The sequence below is a fragment of the Peromyscus maniculatus genome, chromosome 15 (genome assembly GCF_049852395.1).
Source record: "Peromyscus maniculatus bairdii isolate BWxNUB_F1_BW_parent chromosome 15, HU_Pman_BW_mat_3.1, whole genome shotgun sequence".
Lineage (NCBI taxonomy): Eukaryota > Metazoa > Chordata > Mammalia > Rodentia > Cricetidae > Peromyscus > Peromyscus maniculatus.
The window spans coordinates 51,670,842-51,684,170 of NC_134866.1; positions in this window are offsets into that span (position 1 = coordinate 51,670,842).

Consider the following 13,329-nt stretch of genomic DNA (forward strand, 5'->3'; position numbering starts at 1 on the left):
AAACTGAGAAAAACAGGAGATACTCTTCATTCCAATACACTGTGCTTGCTGGGAACAGACCCGAATGCTATTTACACTGTGTATGGCCAGAATAGCACAAGAGTGCTGTTCATAGCCTGAATGAACCATTGCTGCTAGAACTTGAAACGGAACGTGATGCAACTCCGTTTAGCAAGTTTAATTGAACCGTAGTGTGCCATGCAAGAAAAAAACTCTGCTTTTGAGAAACTGGCATTCTTGCACTCTACTGCGTTTCCTATAGGGCCAGTACAGTGAGCTAGCTCAGAACAAAAGAACTGTGCTTCCTACACAAACGGGGCATATCTAGTTCAACTCAGTATTTAAAACTGAGTAAAACAGGAGCTTCTCTTCAGTCCAATGCACTGTACTGGCTGGGAACAGACGCGAATGCTATTTGCACTGTGTATGGCCAGAATAGCACAAGAGTGCTGTTCTTAGTCTGAATGAATGCTTGCTGCTAGAACTTGAAACGGAACGTGTTTCAACTCCGTTTCGCAAGTTTAATTGAACCCTAGTGTTCCATGCAAGAAAAACACTCTGCTTTTGAGAAACGGGCATTCTTGCACTCTACTGTGTTTCCTGTAGGGCCAGTACAGTGAGCTAGCTCAGAACAAAAGAACTGTGCTTCCTACACAAACGCGGCATATCTAGTTCAACTCAATATTGGAAACTGAGTAAAACAGGAGCTTCTCTTCAGTTCAATACACTGTACTTGCTGGGAGCAGACGCGAATGCTATTTGCACTGTGTATGGCCAGAATAGCACAAGAGTACTATTCTTAGCATGAATGAACCCTTGCTGCTAGAACTTGAAACGGAATGTGATTCAAATCCGTTTAGGAAGTTTAATTGAACCCTAGTGTGCCATGCAAGAAAAACACTCTCCTTTTGAGAAACGGGCATTCTTGCACTCTACTGTGTTTCCTTTAGGGCCAGTATAGTGAGCTAGCTCAGAAAAAAGAACTGTGCTTCCAACACAAACGGGGCATACCTAGTTCAACTCAGTATTGGAAACTGAGTAAAACAGGAGCTTCTCTTCAGTCCAATACACTGTACTGGCTGGGAGCAGATGCGAATGCTATTTGCACTGTGTATGGCCAGAATATCACAAGAGTGCTGTACTTAGCCTGAATGAACCCTTGCTGCTAGAACTTTAAACGGAATGTGATTCAACTCCATTTAGCAAGTTTAATTGAACCCTAGTGTGCCATGCAAGAAAAACACTCTGCTTTTGAGAAACGGGCATTCTTGCACTCTACTGTGTTTCCTATAGGGTCAGTACAGTGAGCTAGCTCCGAACAAAAGAACTGTGCTGCCTAGACAAACGGAGCATATCTAGTTCAACTCAGTATTGGAAACTGATTAAAACAGGAGCTGCTCTTCAGTCCAATACACTGTACTGGCTGATAACAGACGCGAATGCTATTTGCACTGTGTATGGGCAGGGTAGCACAAGAGTGGTGTTCTTAGCCTGAATGAACCCTTGCTGCTAGACCTTGAAACTGAACGTGATTCAACTCCGTTTAGAAAGTTTAATTGAATCCTAGTGTGCCATGCAAGGAAAACACTCTGCTTTTGAGAAACGGGCATTCTTGCACTCTACTGTGTTTCGTATAGGACAAGTACAGTGAGCTAGCTCCGAACAAAAGAACTGTGCTTCCTACACAAACGGGGCATATCTAGTTCAACTCAGTATTGGAAACTGAGTAAAACAGGAGCTTCTCTGCAGTCCAATACACTGTACTGGCTGGGAACAGACGCGAATGCTATTTGCACTTTGTATGGCCAGAATAGCACAAGAGTGCTGTTTTTAGCCTGAATGAACCCTTGCTGCAAGAAATTGAAACTGAACGTGATTCAACTCCGTTTAGGAAGTTTAATTGAACCCTAGAGTGCCATGCAAGAAAAACACTGTACTTTTGAGAAACGGGCATTCTTGCACTCTACTGTGTTTCCTATAGGGCCAGTACAGTGAGCTACCTTAGAACAAAAGAACTGTGCTTCCTACACAAACGGGGCATATCTAGTTCAACTCAGTATTGGAAACTGAGTAAAACAGGAACTTCTCTTCAGGCCAATACACTGTACTGGCTGGGACCAGATGCGAATGCTATTTGCACTGTGTATGGCCAGAATAGCACAAGAGTGCTGTTCTTAGCCTGAATGAACCCTTGCTGCTAGAACTTGAAACGGAACGTAATTCAACTCCGTTTACCAAGTTTAATTGAACCCTAGTGTGCCATGCCAGAAAAACACTCTGCTTTTGAGAAACGGGCATTCTTGCACTCTACTGTGTTTCCTATAGGGCCAGTACAGTGAGCAAGCTCAGAACAGAAGAACTGTGCTTCCTACACAAACAAGGCATATCTAGTTCAACTCAGTATTTGAAACTGAGTAAAACAGGAGCTTCTCTTCAGTCCAATACACTGTACTGGCTGGGAACAGACACGAATGCTATTTACACTGTGTATGGCCAGAATAGCACAAGAGTGCTGTTCTTAGCCTGAATGAACCCTTGCTGCTAGACCTTGAACCTGAACGTGACTCAACTACGTTAAGGAAGTTTAATTGAACCCTAGAGTGCCATGCAAGAAAAACACTCTGCTTTTGAGAAACGGGCATTCTTGCACTCTACTGTGGTTCCTATAGGGCCAGTACAGTGAGCTAGCTCAGAACAAAAGAACTGTGCTTCCTACACAAACGGGGCATATCTAGTTCAACTCAGTATTGGAAACTGAGTAAAACAGGAACTTCTCTTCAGTCCAATACACTGTGCTGGCTGGGAACAGACGCGAATACTATTTGCACTGTGTATGGCCAGAATAGCACAAGAGTGCTATTCTTAACCTGAATGAACCCTTGCTGCTAGAACTTGAAACGGAACGTGATTCAACTCCGTTTAGCAAGTTTAATTGAACCGTAGTGTGCCATGCAAGAAAAACACTCTGCTTTTGAAAAAATGGCATTCTTGCACTCTACTGTGTTTCCTATAGGGCCAGTACAGTGAGCTAGCTCAGAACAAAAGAACTGTGCTTCCTACACAAACGGGGCATATCTAGTAAACTCAGTATTTGAAAATGAGTAAAACGGGAGCTTCTCTTCAGTCCAATACACTGTACTGGCTGGGAACAGATGCGAATGCTATTTGCACTGTGTATGGCCAGAATAGCACAATAGTTCTGTTCTTAGCCTGAATGAACCGTTGTTGCTAGAACTTGAAACTGAACGTGACTCAACTACGTTAAGGAAGTTTAATTGAACCCTAGTGTGCCATGCAAGAAAAACACTCTGCTTTTGAGAAACGGGCATTCTTGCACTCTACTGTGGTTCCTATAGGGCCAGTACAGTGAGCTAGCTCAGAACAAAGAACTGTGCTTCCTACACAAACGGGGCATATCTAGTTCAACTCAGTATTGGAAACTGAGTAAAACAGGTACTTCTCTTCAGGCCAATACACTGTACTGGCTGGGACCAGATGCGAATGCTATTTGCACTGTGTATGCCCAGAATAGCACAAGAGTGCTGTTCTTAGCCAGAATGAACGCGTGATGCTAGAACTTGAAACGGAACGTAATTCAACTCCGTTTAGCAAGTTTAAAAGAACCCTAGTGTGCCATGCAAGAAAAACACTCTGCTTTTGAGAAACGGGCATTCTTGCACTCTACTGTGTTTCGTATAGGACAAGTACAGTGAGCTAGCTCCGAACAAAAGAACTGTGCTTCCTACACAAACGGGGCATATCTAGTTCAACTCAGGATTGGAAACTGAGTAAAACAGGAGATACTCTTCAGTCCAATACACTGTGCTTGCTGGGAACAGACCCGAATGCTATTTGCAATGTGTATGGCCAGAATAGCACAAGAGTGCTGTTCTTAGCCTGAATGAACCATTGCTGTTAGAACTTGAAACGGAACGTGATTCAACTCCGTTTAGCAAGTTTAATTGAATCGTAGTGTGCCATGCAAGAAAAACACTCTGCTTTTGAGAAACGGGCATTCTTGCACTCTACTGTGTTTCCTATAGGGCCAGTACAGTGAGCTAGCTCAGAATAAAAGAACTGTGCTTCCTACACAAACAGGGCATATCTAGTTCAACTCAGTATTTGAAACTGAGTAAAACGGGAACTTCTCTTCAGTCCAATACACTGTACTGGCTGGGAACAGACACGAATGCTATTTGCACTGTGTATGGCCAGAATAGCACAAGAGTGCTGTTTTTAGCCTGAATGAAACCTTGCTGCAAGAAATTGAAACTGAACGTGATTCAACTCCGTTTAGGAAGTTTAATTGAACCCTAGAGTGCCATGCAAGAAAAACACTGTGCTTTTGAGAAACGGGCATTCTTGCACTCTACTGTGTTTCCTATAGGGCCAGTACAGTGAGCTAGCTTAGAACAAAAGAACTGTGCTTCCTACACAAACGGGGCATATCTAGTTCAACTCAGGATTGGAAACTGAGTAAAACAGGAACTTCTCTTCAGGCCAATACACTGTACTTGCTGGGACCAGATGCGAATGCTATTTGCACTGTGTATGGCCAGAATAGCACAAGAGTGCTGTTCTTAGCCAGAATGAACGCTTGCTGCTAGAACTTGAAACGGAACGTAATTCAACTCCGTTTACCAAGTTTAATTGAACCCTAGTGTGCCATGCCAGAAAAACACTCTGCTTTTGAGAAACGGGCATTCTTGCACTCTACTGTGTTTCCTATAGGGCCAGTACAGTGAGCTAGCTCAGAACAAAAGAACTGTGCTTCCTACACAAACGGGGCTTATCTAGTTCAACTCGGTATTGGAAACTGAGTAAAACAGGAGCTTCTCTTCAGTCCAATACACTGTACTTGCTGGGAGCAGACGCGAATGCTATTGCAGTGTGTATGGCCAGAATAGCAAAAGAGTGCTGTTCTTAGCCTGAATGAACCCTTGCTGCTAGAACTTGAAACAGAACGTGATTCAACTCCGTTTAGCAAGTTTAATTGAACCATAGTGTGCCATGCAAGAAAAACACTCAGCTTTTGAGCAACTGGGATTCTTGCACTCTACTGTGTTTCCTATAGGGCCAGTACAGTGAGCAAGCTCAGAACAAAAGAACTGTGCTTCCTACACAAACGGGGCATATCTAGTTCAACTCAGTATTGGAAACTGAGTAAAACAGGAGCTTCTCTTCAGTCCAATACACTGTACTGGCTGGGAACAGACATGAATGCTATTTACACTGTGTATGGCCAGAATAGCACAAGAGTGCTGTTCTTAGCCTGAATGAACCCTGCTGCTAGAACTTGAAACTGAATGTGATTCAACTCCCTTTAGGAAATTTAATTGAACCCTAGTGTGCCATGCAAGAAAAACACTCTGCTTTTGAGAAACGGGCATTCTTGCACTCTACTGTGTTTCCTATAGGGCCAGTACAGTGAGCTAGCTCAGAACAAAAGAAATGTGCTTCCGACACAAAGGGGGCATATCTAGTTCAACTCAGTATTGGAAACTGAGTAAAACAGGAGCTTCTCTTCAGTCCAATACACTGTACTGGCTGGGAGCAGATGCGAATGCTATTTGCACTGTGTATGGCCAGAATAGCACAAGAGTGCTGGTCTTAGCCTGAATGAACCCTTGCTGCTAGAACGTGAAACTGAACGTGATTCAACTCTGTTTAGGAAGTTTAATTGAACCCTAGTGTGCCATGCAAGGAAAACACTCTGCTTTTGAGAAACGGGCATTCTTGCACTCTACTGTGTTTCCTATAGGGCCAGTACAGTGAGCTAGCTCAGAACAAAAGAACTGTGCTTCGTACATAAACGGGGCATGTCTAGTTCAATTCAGTATTTGAACCTGAGTAAAAAGGGAGCTTCTCTTCAGTCCAATACTCTGTACTGGCTGGGAACAGATGCGAATGCTATTTGCACTGTGTATGGCCAGAATAGCACAAGAGTGCTGTTCTTAGCCTGAATGAACCCTTGCTGCTAGAATTTGAAACTATCGTGACTCAACTCCGTTTAGGAAGTTTAATTGAACTCTAGAGTGCCATGCAAGAAAAACACTCTGCTTTTGAGAAACTGACATTCTTGCACTCTACTGTGGTTCCTATAGGGCCAGTACAGTGAGCTAGCTCAGAACAAAAGAACTGTGCTTCCTACACAAACGGGGCATATCTAGTTCAACTCAGTATTGGAAACTGAGAAAAACAGGAGATACTCTTCAGTCCAATACACTGTGATTGCTGGGAACAGACCCGAATGCTATTTACACTGTGTATGGCCAGAATAGCACAAGAGTGCTGTTCATAGCCTGAATGAACCATTGCTGCTAGAACTTGAAACGGAACGTGATTCAACTCCGTTTAGCAAGTTTAATTGAACCGTAGTGTGCCATGCAAGAAAAAAACTCTGCTTTTGAGAAAATGGCATTCTTGCACTCTACTGTGTTTCCTATAGGGCCAGTACAGTGAGCTAGCTCAGAACAAAAGAACTGTGCTTCCTACACAAACGGGGCATATCTAGTTCAACTCAGTATTTGAAACTGAGTAAAACAGGAGCTTCTCTTCAGTCCAATACACTGTACTGGCTGGGAACAGACGCGAATGCTATTTGCACTGTGTATGGCCAGAATAGCACAAGAGTGCTGTTCTTAGTCTGAATGAATGCTTGCTGCTAGAACTTGAAACGGAATGTGATTCAAATCCGTTTAGGAAGTTTAATTGAACCCTAGTGTGCCATGCAAGAAAAACACTCTCCTTTTGAGAAACGGGCATTCTTGCACTCTACTGTGTTTCCTTTAGGGCCAGTATAGTGAGCTAGCTCAGAAAAAAGAACTGTGCTTCCAACACAAACGGGGCATACCTAGTTCAACTCAGTATTGGAAACTGAGTAAAACAGGAGCTTCTCTTCAGTCCAATACACTGTACTGGCTGAAGCAGATGCGAATGCTATTTGCACTGTGTATGGCCAGAATAGCACAAGAGTGCTGTTCTTAGCCTGAATGAACCCTTGTTGCTAGACTTTGAAAATGAACGTGATTCAACAACGTTTAGGAAGTTTAATTGAACCCTAGTGTGCCATGCAATGTAAACACTCTGCTTTTGAGAAACGGGCATTCTTGCACTCTACTGTGTTTCATATAGAACAAGTACAGTGAGCTAGCTCAGAACAAAAGAACTGTGCTTCCTACACAAAAGGGGCATATCTAGTTCAAGTCAGTATTGGAAACTGAGTAAAACAGGAGCTTTTACTCCGTCCAATACACTGTACAGGCTGGGAACACACGCGAATGCTATTTGCACTGTGTATGGACAGAATAGGACAAGAGTGGTGTTCTTAGCCTGAATGAACCCTTGATGCTAGAACTTTAAACTGAACGTGATTCAAATCCGTTTAGGAAGTTTAATTGAACACTAGTGTGCCATGCAAGATAAACACTCTGCTTTTGAGAAACGGGCATTCTTGCACTCTACTGTGTTTGCTATAGGGCCAGTACAGTGAGCTAGCTCAGAACAAAAGAACTGTGCTTCCTACACAAACGGGGCATATCTAGTTCAACTCAGTATTTGAAACTGAGTAAAACGGGATCTTCTCTTCAGTCCAATACACTGTACTGGCTGGGAACAGACGCGAATGCTATTTGCACTGTGTATGGCCAGAATAGCACAAGAGTGTGGTTCTTAGCCTGAATGAACACTTGCTACTAGAACTTGAAACAGAATGTGATTCAACTCCATTTAGTAAGTTTAATTGAACCCTAGTGTGCCATGCAAGAAAAACACTCTGGTTTTGAGAAAAGGGCATTCTTGCACTCTGCTGTGTTTCCTATAGGGTCAGTACAGTGAGCTAGCTCAGAACAAAAGAACAGTGCTTCCTACACAAACGGGGCATATCTAGTTCAACTCAGTATTGGAAACTGAGTAAAACAGGAGCTTCTCTTCAGTCCAATACACTGTACTGGCTGGAAACAGACGCGAATGCTATTTGCACTGTGTATGGCCAGAGTAGCACAAGAGTGCTGTTCTTAGCCTGAATGAACCCTTGCTGCTAGACCTTGAAACTGAACCTGATTCAACTCCGTTTAGGAAGTTTAATTGAACCCTAGATGCCAATCAAGAAAAACACTCTGCTTTTGAGAAACGGGCATTCTTGCACTCTGCTGTGTTTCCTATAAGGTTAGTACAGTGAGCTAGCTCAGAACAAAAGAACTGTGCTTCCTACACAAACGGGTCATATCTAGTTCAACTCAGTATTGGAAACTGAGTAAAACAGGAGCTTCTCTTCAGTCCAATACACTGTACTGGCTGGGAGCAGATGCGAATGCTATTTGCACTCTGTATGGCCAGAATAGCACAAGAGTGCTGGTCTTAGCCTGAATGAACCCTTGCTGCTAGAAATTGAAACGGAATGTGATTCAACTCCATTTAGGAAGTTTAATTGAACCCTAGTGTGGCATGCAAGTAAAACACTCTGCTTTTGAGAAACGGGCATTCTTGCACTCTACTGTGTTTCCTATAGGTTCAGTACAGTGAGCTAGCTCCGAACAAAAGTACTGTGCTTCCTACACAAACGGGGCATATCTAGTTCAACTCAGTATTGGAAACTGAGTAAAACAGGAGCTGCTCTTCAGTCCAATACACTATACTGGCTGGAAACAGACGCGAATGCTATTTGTACTGTGTATGGCCACGGTAGCAAAAGAGTGCTGTTCTTAGCCTGAATGAATGCTTGCTGCTAGAATTTGAAACGGAACGTGATTCAACTCCGTTTATGAAGTTTAATTGAACCCTAGTGTTCCATGCAAGAAAAACACTCTGCTTTTGAGAAACAGGCATTCTTGCACTCTACTGTGTTTCCTATAGGGCCAGTACAGTGAACTAGCTCAGAACAAAAGAACTGTGCTTCCTACACAAACGCGGCATATCTAGTTCAACTCAGTATTGGAAACTGAGTAAAACAGGAGCTTCTCTTCAGTTCAATAAACTCTACTTGCTGGGAAGAGACGCGAATGCTATTTGCACTGTGTATGGCCAGAATAGCACAAGAGTACTATTCTTAGCATGAATGAACCCTTGCTGCTAGAACTTGAAACGGAACGTGATTCAACTCCGTTTAGGAAGTTTAATTGAACCCTAGTGTGCCATGCAAGAAAAACACTCTCCTTTTGAGAAACGGGTATTCTTGCACTCTACTGTGTTTCCTTTAGGGCCAGTATAGTGAGCTAGCTCAGAAAAAAGAACTGTGCTTCCTACACAAATGGGGCATATCTAGTTCAACTCAGTATTGGAAACTGAGTAAAACAGGAGCTTCTCTTCAGTCCAATACACTGTACTGGCTGAGAACAGAAGCGAATGCTATTTGCACTGTGTATGGCCAGAATAGCACAAGAGTGCTGTTCTTAGCTTGAATGAACCCTTGGTGCTAGAACTTGAAACCTAACGAGATTCAACTCCGTTTAGGAAGTTTAATTGAACCCTAGTGTGCCATGCAAGGAAAACACTCTGCTTTTGAGAAACGGGCATTCTTGCACTCTACTGTGTTTCCTATAGGGTCAGTACAGTGAGCTAGCTCAGAACAAAATCACTGTGCTTCTTACACAAACGGGATATCTAGTTAAACTCAGTGTTGGAAACTGAGTAAAACAGGAGCTTCTCTTCAGTCCAATACACTGTACTGGCTGGGAACAGACGCGAATGCTATTTGCACTGTGTATGGCCAGAATAGCACAAGATTGCTGTTCTTAGCCTGAATGAATGCTTGCTGCTAGAATGTGAAACTGAACGTGATTCAACTCCGTTGAGGAAGTTTAGTTGAACCCTAGTGTGCCATGCAAGAAAAACACTCTGCTTTTGAGAAACGGGCATTCTTGCAATCTACTGTGTTTCCTATAGGACAAGTACAGTGAGCTAGCTCAGAACAAAAGAACTGTGCTTCCTACACAAACGGGGCATATCTAGTTCAACTCAGTATTTGAAACTGAGTAAAACAGGAGCTTCTCTTCAGTCCAATACACTGTACTGGTTGGGAACAGACGCGAATGCTATTTGCACTGTGTATGGCCAGGATAGCACAAGAGTGCTGTTCTTAGCCTGTATGAACCCTTGCTGCTAGTACTTGAAACAGAACGTGATTCAACTCCGTGTAGGCCGTTTAATTGAACCCTAGTGTGCCATGAAAGGAAAACACTCTGCTTTTGAGAAATGGGCATTGTTGCACTCTACTGTGTTTCCTATAGGGCCAGTACAGTGAGCTCGCTCAGAACAAAAGAACTGTGCTTCCTACACAAACGGGGCATATCTAGTTCAACTCAGTATTGGAAATTGAGTAAAACAGGAGCTTCTCTTCAGTCCAATACACTGTACTGGCTGTTAACAGACGCGAATGCTATTTGCACTGTGTATGGCCAAGGTAGCACAAGAGTGCTGTTCTTAGCCTGAATGAACCCTTGATGCTCGACCTTGAAACTGAACGTGATTCAACTCCGTTTAGGAAGTTTAATTGAAACCTAGTTTGACATGCAAGAAAAACACTCTGCTTTTGAGAAACGGGCATTCTTGCACTCTACAGTGTTTCGTATAGGGCCATTACTGTGAGCTAACTCATAACAAAAGAACTGTGCTTCCTACACAAACGGGGCATATCTAGTTCAACGCAGTATTGGAAACTGAGTAAAACAGGAGCTTCTCTTCAGTGCAATACACTGTACTGCCTGGGAACAGACGCGAATGCTATTTGCACTGTGTATGGCCAGAATAGCACAAGAGTTCTGTTCTTAGCCTGAATGAACCCTTGCTGCTACAACTTGAATCGGAACGTGATTCAAAACTGTTTAGGAAGTTTAATTGAACCCTAGTGTGCCATGCAAGAAAAACACTCTGATTTGAGAAACGGGCATTCTTGCACTCTACTGTGTTTCCTATAGGACAAGTACAGTGAGCTAGCTCAGAACAAAAGAACTGTGCTTCCTACACAAACGGGGCATATCTAGTTCAACTCAGTATTTGAAACTGAGTAAAACAGGAGCTTCTCTTCAGTCCAATACACTGTACTGGCTGGGAACAGACGCGAATGCTATTTGTACTGTGTATGGAAAGAGTAGCACGAGAGTGCTGTTCTTAGCCTGTATGAACTCTTGCTGCAAGTACTTGAAACAGAACGTGATTCAACTCCGTGTAGGCCGTTTAATTGAACCCTAGTGTGCCATGAAAGGAAAACACTCTGATTTCGCGAAAGGGGCATTCTTGCACTCTACTGTGTTTCCTATAGGGCCAGTACAGTGAGCTAGCTCAGAAAAAAAGAACTGTTTCCTACACAAACGGGGCATATCTTTTTCAATTCAGTATTGGAAACTGAGTAAAACGGGAGCTTCTCTTCAGTCCAATACACTGTACTGGCTGGGAACAGATGCGAATGCTATTTGCACTGTGTATGCCCAGAATAGCACAAGAGTGCTTTTCTTAGCCTGAATGAACGCTTCCTGCTAGAACTTGAAACGGAACGTGATTCAACTCTGTTTAGCAAGTTTAATTGAACCCTAGTGTGCCATGCAAGAAAAACACTCTGCTTTTGAGAAACGGGCATTCTTGCACTATACTGTGTTTCCTATAGGGCCAGTACAGTGACCTAGCTCAGAACAAAGGAACTGTGCTTCCTACACAAACGGGGCATATCTAGTTCAACTCTGTTTTAGAAACTGAGTAAAACAGGAGCTTCTCTTCAGTCCAATACACTGTACTGGCTGGGAACAGACGCGAATGCTATTTGCACTGTGTATGGCCAGAATAGCACAAGAGTGCTGTTCTTAGCCTTAATGAACCCTTGCTGCTAGCATTTGAACCTGAACGTGAATCAACTCTGTTTAGGAAGTTTAATTGAACCCTAGTGTGCCATGCAAGAAAAACACTCTGCTTTTGAGAAACGGGCATTCTTGCACTCTACTGTCTTTCCTGTAGGGCCAGTACAGTGTGCTAGCTCCGAACAAAAGAACTGTGCTTCCTACACAAACGGGGCATATCTAGTTCAACTCAGTATTGGAAACTGAGTAAAATGGGAGCTTCTCTTCAGTCCAATACACTGTACTGGCTGGGAGCAGACGCGAATGCAATTTGCACGGTGTATGGCCAGAATAGCACAAGAGTGCTGTTCTTAGCCTGAATGAACCCTTGCTGCTAGAACTTGAAACTGAACGTGATTCAACTCCGTTTAGGAAGTTTAATTGAACCCTAGTGTGCCATGCAAGGTAAACACTCTGCTTTTGAGAAACGGGCATTCTTGCACTCTACTGTGTTTCCTGTAGGGCCAGTACAGTGAGCTAGCTCAGAACAAAAGAACTGTGCTTCCTACACAAACTGGACATATCTAGTTCAACTCAGTATTGGAAACTGAGTAAAACAGGAGCTTCTCTTCAGTCCAATAAACTGTACTGGCTGGGAACAGACGCGAATGCTATTTGCACTGTGTATGGCCATGGTAGCACAAGAGTGCTGTTCTTAGCCTGAATGAACCCTTGCTGATAGACCTGAAACTGAACGTGATTCAACTCCTTTTAGGAAGTTTAATTGAAACCTAGTATGCCATGCAAGAAAAACACTCTGCTTTTGAGAAACGGGCTTTCTTGCACTCTACAGTGTTTCCTATAGGGTCGTTACTGTGAGCTAGCTCAGAACAAAAGAACTGTGCTTCCTATACAAACGGGGCATATATAGTTCAACTCAGTATTTGAAACTGAGTACAACAGGAGCTTCTCTTCAGTCCAATACACTGTACTGGCTGGGAACAGACGCGAATGCTATTTGCACTCTGTATGGCCAGAATAGCACAAGAGTGCTGTTCTTAGCCTGAATGAACCCTTGCTGCTAGAATTTGAAACTGACATGACTCAACTCAGTTTAGGAAGTTTAATTGAACCATAGTGTGCCATGCAAGGAAAACACTCTGCTTTTGAAAAACGGGCATTCTTGCACTCTACTGTGTTTCCTATAGGGCCATTACTGTGAGCTAGCTCAGAACAAAAGAACTGTGCTTCCTACACAAACGGGGCATATCTAGTTCAACTCAGTATTAGAAACTGAGTAAAACGGGAGCTTCTCTTCAGTCCAATACACTGTACTGGCTGGGAACAGACGTGAATGCTATTTGCACTGTGTATGGCCAGAGTAGCACAAGAGTACTGTTCTTAGCCTGAATGAACCCTTGCTGCTAGACCTTGAAACTGAATGTGACTCAACTATGTTAAGGAACTTTAATTGAACCCTAGAGTGCCATGCAAGAAAAACACTCTGCTTTTGAGAAATGGGCATTCTTGCACTCTACTGTGTTTCCTATAGGGCCAGTACAGT